This window comes from Macadamia integrifolia, chromosome 14, assembly GCF_013358625.1.
Source record: "Macadamia integrifolia cultivar HAES 741 chromosome 14, SCU_Mint_v3, whole genome shotgun sequence".
Taxonomy (NCBI): domain Eukaryota; kingdom Viridiplantae; phylum Streptophyta; class Magnoliopsida; order Proteales; family Proteaceae; genus Macadamia; species Macadamia integrifolia.
In genome coordinates this window covers 13,419,423-13,432,301 of record NC_056570.1, presented here as the reverse complement: position 1 = coordinate 13,432,301, position 12,879 = coordinate 13,419,423, and the positions used below count along the sequence as shown (strand labels likewise).

General features: G+C 43.0%; 1 pseudogene; it reads left to right on the top strand.

Moving 5' to 3' along the window:
• The first annotated feature begins 1,900 nt into the window (after nt 1-1,900).
• The window catches only part of LOC122060638, a 20,465-nt pseudogene continuing 9,486 nt past the window's right edge, over nt 1,901-12,879 (top strand).

Below are 12,879 nucleotides of genomic sequence, written 5' to 3'. Positions count from 1 at the left end.
CATACCACAGGTGTGGCATTCTGAAAAGGCACATCGAACATACCACAATGGGTTATCCAACACCTTAACCCCTGTTGGCAATGGTTCGTAGCATAGGGAGTGATGCCTAACCACATATATGCTACATGCCTTCATAATGATACAGTTAGTATGAATTACACAACACTAGTAGCACCTCAGCCACAAAATGTAATCCATCTCTAAATACAGTTCTGAGGTACATGATACTAGGAACACATAGGCCTCAAGGTGTAACCCGTAACCGTTTACCTAATCTAGCATGTATACAACAATTGAATATGGACTACGTAATACCGGTACCAATCATCGGCCACGAAGCGTATCCATTTCCAAATACAGTCCCGGAGTACACGATACTAGTAACACATCGGCTACAAAGTGTAATCTACGACCACAACTATAATGTATATATTCAATGCATGAATAGAACATACATATGGCAATCATGGCACCGGTAGCACCTCAGCCACGTCGGATTCTGTCTCATACATACAACAACCACGTGGCGATCACAATATCGGTACCACCTCAACCACACCAGATCCCGCCATATATATCCACAATGTTTCATCTTAATTCAATAAAAAATGTAACATGTGATAGCATACTATCATCATTTGAGAAATTAATAATCATGTATAATCCTACACATGTGAGCAGTTCTAAAATAATAAAACAATCCCAAAAATAAAGTAACCATCTCTCACCTTGTTTATACTCGTGTGTGTTAGGGTTTAAGTAAAGCCACCGATCGATCAAGTCGATTCTGACTTCAGGGAATGAGCACCTCACTATCCTAGACACAAAGGCAATCGTACATCAATATGTGTCGAAAACACCAGGAGGGACCCATATAGGTCACCCCCAAAGGGTACAAATAAGGTCCATCAGTGACAGTAATGTCACTGGAAACACCCACTGGAAACAGACACTTTCCACCAAAAATATCAATGTTGTTTCCGGTGGAGGTGGCAGAGAGCTCCTAAGGCTCAGGCAGTCACTAGAAACAGCCCTAGTGCTTTCGGTGGCTTGTTTCCGGTGGCAGTACAGCAACTGTCCACACAAATTAGGGTTTTTCGTGGAGTTTGAGGGGGATGTTCCTAGCATCATTCTAAGCTAATAAAATCCTAATTCCATCGATCTGTTTGGGAGACACGTTGATTGAATGATCAAAACCCTAGTTGGTCATTTGGCCAATCTTGTTATCGGAGCTCGTCGGACTCAGTTTGAGCTTGGCAATGGCACCAAAGATATGAAATACACATTCCCTGAGCTCAACATGGTTTGAGCACCAAGATTCCATCAAAACCTAGCTTAATCTAGGTCAAAATGAAGAGAGAGAATAGTAAAAGAGATTGTACTTACCTCTAGCACAGATTCCGACAACTAAGCGACAGCCAGCACCAAGGTAAGCCCCTCCCCCTTTTCTACCTCTTCCTTCCTCTCCTCTTTCTCTCCTCTCCTACGTTGAGCACAAGTGAGAAATGAGGAAATGAAATCCTCATTTCTAACTTATCAGTTAAGTTGGGCCTTAGGGCCTGTTTGGTTGAACCCTATTCGGTCTAATCGGGTTAAACCAATTTGCAGAACACAAGGACCCGATTACTTAGTCCATAAGGTGTTCATACCAAGAGGAAAGTGTGGGGGAGGATTTGGGATCATCTGGGTCTGTCTACGATGTAAGTGGCAAGACCTACGGGCATCAGAACCCTGATAATAGCCTGTTTGGTCACCAAAAACAGTCACCAGATTCAGGCTCAGGCTGTTTCCGGTGGTTTATTTCCAGTGGTCAAGACAACAGACTATCTTGACTTCTTGCTATCTACTAGCTGGCCTCACACAGGTAGTTGCCCTCGTCTGTGCTTATAGTCTTCCGGCAATGTTAATACGTGCTGGGATTCATGTGTGGGGAGTCGGGTCAATTACTGTTTGCAATCAGAAGGTATGAATCCCCTCCAGTTGGACTGGCATGCAATGCACGAACACGTGGGGTCAGGAATGTACTTCCTCGATATGGATACATGGAAGACACCATATGTGCCCTCCAAATTTGGTGGTAGAGCTATCCTGTAAGCTACCAATCCGATCCTCTCTAGTACATCGTACTGTCCCATGATCCTCGGACTAAGCTTTGCCTTTTTGTCTAACCGCATTACCCCTTTAACTGGAGAGATCCGTAAGAACACCTTGTCTCTAACTCCAAATTCCAGATATTTTCTCCTGACATCTGCATAGCTCTTCTGCCTAGACTGAGCTGCCTTGTTCCTCTCTCTGATCACATTCACCTTCTCATTAGTAGCCTGTATCAAATCTAGACCCAGAATATACCGCTCACCAACCTCATCCCAATAGAGTGGAGTCCGGCACTGTCTGCCATACTGTGCCTCAAATAGGGACATTCCAATGGTGGCCTGGTAACTGTTGTTGTAGGAGAACTCAATAAGGAAAATGTGTTCATCTCAACTGTAACTCATATCCAAGGCACACGCTAAGTAGGTCCTCCAATGTCTGGATAGTCCTCTCCGACTGACCATCGGTCTGTGCATGAAATACTATGCTAAAGTTCAATTGTGTGTCCATAGCCTTTTGCACAAATGTCCAAAACTTAGAAGTGAATCTGGCATCTTGATCAAAGACAATGCTAACAAGTACACCATGCAACCGGATGATGTTGTCAATATACAACTTAGTCAACTTGTCCATAGAAAATGTGACCTTGATTGGGATAAAATGAGCTGCCTTGGTCAAGCAGTCCACAACTACCCAAATGGCATCCATACCCTTCTAAGTGCGGGGTAAGCCTGTGATGAAGTCCATGGTAATATTCTCCCATTTCCACTCCGGAATAGGTAGTGACTGTAATAAATCATGGGGCCTTTGTCTCTTAGCCTTGACTTGCTAGCATGTGAGGCATCTAGACACATGTGTGGCCACATCATTCTTCATTTCCTTCCACCAGTAGGAGCCCTTAAGGTCCTTATACATTTTAGTGCTGTCAGGGTGAATGGAGTATGGAGAGCTATGTGCCTCTCTCAAAACTTTGTCTCTCAAATTACCATCACTAGGCACACATAACCTTCCTTTGAGCTTAAGAATCCTGTTTTCAGTTACAAAGAAATCCGGGTCTTTCTGGGTACCTTCCTTGCATCTGCTATCAGTTTCTGCAACTCTGCATTAGTACCCTGAGCTACAATGATCCTATCCACCAGACTAGGTTGTACCACCAATGCTGATAGTGACAAGGTGACACCTTCCACTAATAGCTCCAAATCCAGTTTCCTGGCCTCCTCTATAAGATGCTCATTGGTGGTCAGTGATGCAAGAGTCTGTTACTAGGATTTTTTACTAAGTGCATCAGCCCCTACATTGGCCTTTCCTGGGTGATAGTGGATAGTATAGTCATAGTTCTTTATCAACTCCAACCAACGCCTCTATCTCATGTTGAGTTCCTTTTGAGTGAAGAATTACTTGAGGCTCTTATGGTCACTGTAGATCTCACTCTTTCCACCATACAGGTAGTGTCTCCAAATTTTCAGTGTGAAAATCACTGCCACCAACTCCAAATCATTGGTTGGGTAATTCTTTTTATAATCCTTCAACTGGCGGGATGTATAAGCAATGAGTTTCCCATCATGCATCAATACACAACCCAATCCCAGCTTGGAGGCATCACTATACACAACCATACCACTTGTACTATTCGAAATATTTAAAACTGGAGCTGATACCAATCTTTGCCTTAGCTCCTTGAAGCTCTTTTCACAAGCATCAGACCACTCAAATTTCACACCCTTCCTTGTGAGTCAGGTCATTGGGGTAGCAATGCGGGAGAAAGTCTCTATAAACCTCCTATAGTATCCAGCCAATCCCAGAAAACTATATATGTCTACTACACTCTTAGGAGTCTCCCATTCTACGACTGCCTTCACCTTACCTAGGTCAACCTCTATGCCCTTGTTTGAAATAATGTGGCCTAGGAATGCCACCTATGACAACCAGAATTCACACTTGCTGAATTTGGCATAGAGTTGCTTCTCTCACAGATGTTGCAGTACTAACCTCAAATGATCTGCATGTTCCCCTGCACTCTTGAAGTAAACTAAGATGTCATCAATGAATACAATCACAAACTTATCTAAGACATCCTGGAATACCCAGTTCATCAAGTCCATAAATGCAGCCGGTGCATTGGTCAACCCAAATGAGATTACCAAGAACTCATAATGTCTATACCTTGATCTGAAGACTATCTTGCTGACAGCACTATCCTTGATCCTAAGCTGGTGGTAGCCCGATCTAAGGTCAATCTTGGAGAACACCTTGGCACCCTGTAATTGATCAAATAAGTCATCTATTCTTGGAAAAGGATACCGGTTCTTGATGTTAGCTTGTTAAGCTCCCAATAATCAATGCACAACCTCATACTTCCGTCCTTCTTCTTAAAGAACAATACCAGTGCTCCCCATAGAGACACACTAGGTCTAATGAATCCCTTCTTCAAAAATCCTAAAGTTACACCTGCAATTCTTTCAACTCTGTGGAGGCTATGCGATAAGGGGCTTTTGACACTGGTGCTGAGCCGGGGAGTAAATCTATAGCAAACTCTGTCTCTAGGTCCAGGGGCAAACCTGTCAAGTCATCCAGAAATAGATTAAAAAAGTCTCTTACCACATCTAGCTCGGTCAATGGCCTAATCTCTATCTCAGTATCCATCACAGATGCTAAGTAGCTATGACACCCTTTATCTAGCAACTTCTTCATCTGGAGTGCTGATATAATAACCTTCTTGGGTTTCTTGGGCTTATCTCCTTGAAAGACAAACTCACCTTCATCACGAGGTCTGAAAATGATTGTCTTCTCTGCACATAGGACACTGGCTCTATATGCGGACAACCAGTCCATTCCTAGAATCACGTCGAAGTCAGTAATATCCAACTCGATCAAGTGAGCATTCAAATCATGTCCACCAATGGTCAGTAGGTAAGGCTCATATACATAGTTCAGACCTACTACAATTCTTGTAGGGGTACTCATTGCCAAACACTGAGTTAGTCCTTTGTGTGGAATTCCCATCTTCTTTGCAAATGCCAGTGACACAAACGAATGTAAGGCTCTTAAGTCAAATAACACATGTGCAGGCAATAATGATATCAATAATGTACATGTCACTACACCAGGTGCAGCCTCTGCATCCTCCGTGGTCATGACAAACACCCCTTCCCTGTGGACTCTGGCCCAGTGGAGCTATGCTGGTCTAGAACTGCATAGGTCTGCTAGGGCCTAGGTGGCATAGTGTATGGTGCATCACCTGGCCTCCAATGGGGGCATGTCCTCGCTAGATGGCCCGACTGATCACAATGAAAACACCTTAGGGTCAATCCCATAGACTGAGATACAACACTAGAACAGGAAGACTGGGAAGCTTGACTAGCTTTGGGCTTTCTGAACTGTACTAAAGTTGGGTTGATAAAAGGCACTTAAAAGGGTTTACTACCTCCCCTGGAGTCAGTGGACCCCATCAGCCTTTTTTCATTTCCCTGCTGGGTTGAGAAATTATCTCTATGCCGGTCTTCAATAGATTTGGCCACTTGGACTACCTCGGCATAAGTCTGCAGTTTTAACTATGGTTGACCCAATACCTGGCCTCAACCCTTTCTCAAACTTCTTAGCTTTAGCCCTATCACTTTGGAGATGTTCAGGAGAAAAATGGAATAGCTCCTCAAAAAGTTGTTGATACTCGAGCACAGATCGGGAACCTTGTAGCAACTGGGAAACCTCACTCTCCCTCCTATCCCGGAAGCTTTCCAAAAAATAGTTCTCAAAGAAGGTCCCTTTAAAGTCTACCTAAGTAGGGTTTGGGTTATACGCCCTCAGAATGGGCTCAATAGCACTCCACTAATCACCAGCCTCATTTTGCAGCTGATAGCCTGCACACAAAATTCTCTACTCCTCGGTGTAGCCCATTAGCCTAAACACCTTTTCTATACCACTAATCCATCTTGATGGATACAACAGATCTTGGCCCACCTTAGAAAAACATGGGGGCCTAAGCCTCTGAAATTTCTCCATCATCTTTGTTAGGTCCTTCCAACCCTCTACGTTTGCCTGGGCTTGCCCCGATGCCGGGTCTTACACATGCCCATATACATTTTCTGCCCATGCCCATGCATTATGCCCCACCTGATGTTTGAAGGGTAGCCGATCCAACGGGTACTGGAAAGGATACTAGTGGAGTAGGAGGTGCAGGGCGGTGCACTACAGGCTCCCATTACTATTTTCGGTGACTGCCCGAGCCTTAGGAGCTCTCTACTACCTCCACTGGAAACAACACTAAGGAAGTGTCTGTTTTCGGTGGGTGTTTTCGGTGACATTATTGTCACTAATGGACCTTGTCTGTACCCTTTGGGGGTGACCCATGTGGGTCCCTCCCGGTGTTTCGGTACAAATTGATGTGCGGTTGCTTTGTGTCTAGGATAGTGACATGCACGTGCCCCAAAGTCAGAATTGAGTTGATCGATCGGTGGCCATATTTAAACCCTAACACACACGAGCATAAACAATGTGAGGGATGGTTGCTTTATTTTTGGGATTTTTTTATTATTATAAAACTGCTCATATGTGTACGATTATACATGATTATTAATTTCTCAATTGATGATGGTATGCAATCACATGTTACATTTTTATTGAATTAATATAAAACATTATGGATATGTATGGCAGGATCCGGTGTGGCCTAGGTGGTACCGGTATCGTGATCTCCACGTGGTTATATGTATAAGATGAAATCTAGTGTGGCCGAGGTGGTACCGGTGCCATGATTTCCTTATGTATGTTGCATTCATGCATTGATTATGTGCGTTAGTTTTGGTCATGGATTATACTTTGTGGCCGATGTGTTACCTATATCGTGTACTCTGGGACTGCATTTGGAAATGGATACACTTCGTGGCCGATGATTGGTACCAGTGTTGCGTAGTCTATACTCAACTGTTATATGCATGCTAGATTAGGTAAACGATCACGGGTTACACCTTTAGGCCGATGTGTTCCAGATATTGTATATCTGGGACTATATTTCGATATGGATTACACTTTGTGGCCGAGGTGTTATTGGTATTGTGTAATTCATACTAACTGTATCATTATGAAGGCATGTAGTATATATGTGGTTAGGCATCACTCCCTATGCTATAAACCCTTGCCAATAGGGGTTAAGGTGTTAGATAACCCATTGTGGTATGTTCGATGTGCCTTTCTAGAATGTCACACCTATGGTATGATGTGATTATTTTTGGAGGCGCGGTGACAGTCAGCAGGGAGTTATCAGGGGTTTACTGGGTGACCCATGGACGCATACGGGGACCGACAGGCTTCTATTTACAACTAGGGTTTGTATCCCTGTGTAGTCGATGGTGGTTCCGAGACTAGGGATATAGCCTAATGTGTCGTAGTAGTATTTACCAGATTTAGTTGTAATTAGGTGGATAATAAAATAAATGAATTACATCGCGAGCATCATGGACTATGTGTATAATTTCTGTTATCATACATCATAAATTATTACTGCGATTGTTTTTCTTGGATGTGCTTGAACCCCACCATCACTGAGCGAGTTAGAATGCTCACCCCATGTATACACCCCTTTTTAGATGATGATGCAAGTATTGTGGTGCTGATGGCATGTGACCCAATATCCTCTGAGTCAGAGTACAATGTGAGCGACTGGTGGATACCAGAAGCAGAGGGCACAATCAAGACTTTGCTTACATCGCACCGTGAGATGTACAACATATTTTGATACTTTTGACATAGACTGTGGATGGTATATTTTGAGATTTATGTTTATAAGTCTTGGATGATTATAACAGAATAACTCGGTTATTGATATTATATTACGTTAGAGATTTCCCCATTTTATTGATGATTCTGCTATTATACTCAGATTCTGCTGCTTTTAGTTGTTTTATGATGTGAGATTGTGAAATGTTAAGGTACCGCGATCAGAGATCCTGGTAGGTTGTAAGACAGGTATGTGTCTTACTCACATCACCATTATTCCTAATAGTAAGTTAGGTCTACTGGAAGTGGGGTGTGATAGATTGAGTGCTTTTTTTCTCCTTTTCTATTAGGATTTGAATAAAATATAGAAACCTATTCTAGTGGCAACTTTGAAATCTTCTATTGTTATATTTTGTGGTAGAAGAGAATCAGAAATTTGTGGATTGGATGTTTTGACTGATCCAACTATTTAGTGAATTCGCTCACTGAAGGTCTCCATCTCAACTGCACTTCCACCCCTATAAAATGTTGTTCCTGTTGGAATATATTCGCACCTGGAGTGGGAACCTTGAATCATTTCATTCTTCTTATCATAGATGGTGGTGTAAAGGAAGGTATTTTCTCTCTGCCACGTTTCAAGAGCCGCTTGGGTTTCCTAATTAAAGACAAACATTCAACAGGTTACTACTTCGGAGGGGATTTATACGAATTTTTTCTGACCTTAGGTGTAGTGGTTGGCGGTGTTGATGCATATGTTAGATGTTCCAAAATCAGAACTCGAATCTAGTGTTTATATTCCTTTTCAATATTGGATTTTTTAGAAACCACTAGCTAATTATTCATCAATACGGATTGGTCTCCATTAGGGAATAGTGGAAGTTAAGGCTGCATTTGGACTGTAGAGGCTCCACCATTTTAAACTAAGTTGTTAGTAGAGGGTACAGAGGTAATAGGGTCAAGGGAATGAATTAGGTAAAAGTTCAGTGTCACACCCCGTTCACACAGAACCAGACCAGTGACTAGGTTAATTCCGGTTAACCCAAACCTGCCAAGATCATCTGATACAGTACCCACCACAGCATACCTACATCAAGATAAGTATTCAAAATTTCAGTGGAAGAATTAAATTACCTGTAACTATCCTCAATATACTTGATACGCGAATTGTAGTATATAGATAAATACATGTGGGCCCACAGGCATTATATTTACACAAAAAGAATAACAATTTACGTATCAAGTACACAAAAAGGGAAGTCATCAAAAGAATTAAAAAGCAAAATCCTAAACGATGTCATTACTGCGGTCCCGCAGCACAACCCTCGCACGTGTAATCAACACCGTGCTCATACTCCTCGGGGACCCACTAATCCTCATCAGGAAACTCAACTATGGGGCCCGACCCTTGATCTTCAGGCTAGCGACCTGTAAAATCATCTAAAAGAGGTGCGCACGTGGGATGAGCTCACTAGCTCAGTAAGTGAAAAGAAAGACCACACAACAATCACATCCATATGCACTATATGCTATGTAATTCATTTTAAATCTTAGCCACCTAAACAACATTACTAAGTCCTTGGTTTTCTGCTACTACAACCACAGTGCACGTATGCCCCGGGTAAGAGTCGTGAACTCCATCCCGTGCTACGCCCATAGGGTTGTCGGAGAAGGCCCACCGTGAGTACTCTGAAAAGTAAAGCATGTCGACCACCGGCTCTCAACATAAAAGTAAATGAGAGAAAGTAAAGGTGCTGACCCCAGCAATTTAAAAGCAGTACGATTGGTCCTCTTGAATATACTACTAAGGTTGCCGACTGTCCTAATGACCATCCGGGCGTATGTCTGCTTCCCCGAAGTGATAATTCAACACCTCAACCCTGTTGGGAAGGGTCGTAGCACGGGGAAATGATAATCCTAAACCGTATGCTCCTATATGACATAGTATGATTGCATAGTACCACCGCATCCCATTCCACGGGCCACCAATACACTCGTTTCCAAGCTGACTATGGCATCTAGTCTAATATTGCATTCATGCACAGTAATCCAACCATTCATCACATAAGTACATCAATCATTTAGCATTGAGAATGTAAAACACAACACACATATCATAATCATATGAGGATGACTAATCTACACATAATTTGTATGATGACATGGCTAGTCTAAATACAATTGAATGATGCAAAACAAGCCTTAAAATAAAGTCAAACGTCCTCTCTCCACTTACTTGTTGTGTACAAAAGCTCACACTCGGTAAGGGTGAGATCCGGCGCGAGAAACGTAAATTCTAGTGGAACCTATCATAAGTGAATGGGGTTAGTATTTCACCACTTTGGAGTCAAAACTAGTGAGTTTTGATAGTTGTCCATCCGTTTTGGGCCTATTCGGACATAAAAATCACGTTGGGGGGCCAACAGGTGGGCCAGACAACCCACCTGAGATCGCCCACCAGTCATCTCAGGTGGGCGGGTTCGCCCATCGGTCCTTGCCCGTCGGTCTTCTTAGGCAGGCAAGGCTTGCCCACCGGTCCAATCGGTGGGCACCCTCAGGTGAGCGGGTTGGCCCGTCGGTTCTCGCCCACCAGTGGGAACCAAGGGGCTGCCCTCTCAGGCGGGCGGGTTGGCCCGCCAGTCTTTGCCTTCTTCCTTGAAAATTTTCCCAACCTTGGAGAAACCAAATGGGGCTGTTCCAATCACATTTTTCACACATCTAAGGTCTTATAAGATGATTCTAACCTAGATCTATGTTAGATTTAAGGATTGAAAAGCCATCTTACCTTCTTTGCTCAAGAACTCTTCCAAAACCCCAAAATCACTTCTTAGCTCAAGAGATCACCAATGCTTCTCAAATCTTATAAACATTTCTTCAAATCCTTCAAAATCAACACATAGACCATCTATTAAACCTTAGATTCATCATCTCAAGTGGGATTTACAAGATCTCAAGGAACTCTACCCAAATCAAGGGTTTCACTTAGGTTTGGTGAAAGTTTAAGAAGCACAGCCTTCGCTCACCTCAAATCGTAGATCTCGTGTTGGGGATCACTCTTCTGGCGTCAGAATGAGAAGATCAAACCTCGGCATCGCTTAAATCCATTTATTCCTCCTCTTTCTTTCCCTTTCTTCTTCTTTGTTCTCTTTTCTTCCTTTCTTTTCTCTCTCCTCTTTACTCTTCTCACCAACTCTTTAATGCAATAAATGAGAAAAGGAGAGACATGATAAGTGTTATTTATACTTTAAAATATCTAGTAACCACATGGGTGGGTCACTCGGGTGGGCGGATTTGCCCGCCTGTGACCGCCCACCTGTGGGTCGAAACTTAGCCAACAAGTGAGATTTCGATGGAATTCGACTCTCAGCATGTATCTCACTCTCGACACAAGGTATATTATACGTATACACTTTAGGATATGGCTACATACCAGCATTAGCCGTATATGGCCTTATGATATGTGCATGTATACGGCTTGGGTACATCGTTCTCCTCTAGCACTGACTCGGACTTGTCTGGCCAACCTGTGTTCAAAGTCACCCTTGCCATCATGGTCCATAAGGAACCCGCCTTAACCCTCTCTGGTTCGGGTCCTGCATGGTTAAACCGGGTCAACCGTGTAATTAGACCAGGTTTTAAAAGTAGGGTATCACATTTACCCCCCCTTTTTGAAAATTTTATCCTCAAAATTGGTGTACTTGGTTGTTCGAAGAGATGAGGGTACTTGGCTTGGATTTCATCATCTTTCTCCCAAGATCCTTCTTCAAGTGAATGATTTGCCCATCGCACCTTTATAAAGGAAATGGAGCGGTTGCGAAGGGTTTTCACCTTTCGGTCCAAGATTTCAGTTGGCTGTTCTCCATTGGTCATATCAGCTTCTAGATATTCTGGTTCCACGGGTAATACATGCGATGGATCGTGAACGTATTGCTTCAGCATGGATACATGAAATACATTATGAACATTTCTAAGTGAAGGTGGAAGAGCAAGCATGTAGGCTACTGAGCCAACCCAAGTTAAAATCTCAAACGGGCCAATGAATCTCAGGCTCAACTTACCCTTTTTATGAAACATATGCAACCCTTTAGTAGGAGATATCTTGAGAAACACTTTCTCCTGCTTGAAACTCAATGTCTTTCTTACGGGTGTCTGCATAACTCTTTTGACGTGACTGAGCTGCCTTAATCCTTTCTCGAATGACATCGACCTTGTCACACGTCATCTATATCATTTCGGGTCCTAACATTCGGCGTTCGCTACCTCATTCCAATACAGAGAAGTTCTACACTTCCTACCATATAATGCCTCATATGGAGCCATCCCAATTGTAGCTTGGCAACTGTTGTTATAGGCAAACTCCATAAGGGGTATATATTCTTCCCAACTACCATACATTTCCATTGCACATGCCCTGAGCATGTCTTCTAATATCTGTATGGTTCGCTCTGACTGACCATCAGTCTGTGGGTGGAAAGCAGTACTCAAGTTTAATTGTGATCCCAAAGCATGCTGGAAACTTTTTCAAAATCTGAAAGTGAACCTTGGGTCCCTATCTGACACAATGCTCACTGGCACTCCATGCAAGCGCACTATGTTATCCATATAAAGTTGTGCTAACTTGGCCATAGAGAATTTGGTCTTGATGGGAATGAAATGAGCAGTCTTAGTAAGCCGATCAACTATCACTCGAATCGCATCCATCCCCTTAGGTGTGTGGGGTAGTCCGGTGATAAAATCCATCGTAATCCTATCCCACTTCCAGTCTGGTGTTGGGAGTGACTAAAGAGTACCATAAGGTCGATGCTTCTCATCTTTTACTTTTTGGCATGTAAGACAAGTCGCCACATATAGGGCTATTGTGATTCTCATGCTTGGCCACCAGTAGGTTTGTTTAAGTTCCTTGTACATCTTTGTACTTCCTGGGTGGAGTGAGTACTCGGAGCTATGTGCTTCCTGCACTATCTTGTCTTGTATCTCCAAATCATCGAGCGCACACAACCTACCTCGAAACAATAATGCCCCGTCGCTGGCTAAAATGAAATCAGGGTCGTTCATTGTTTGCTCTTGAATCTTAATTCT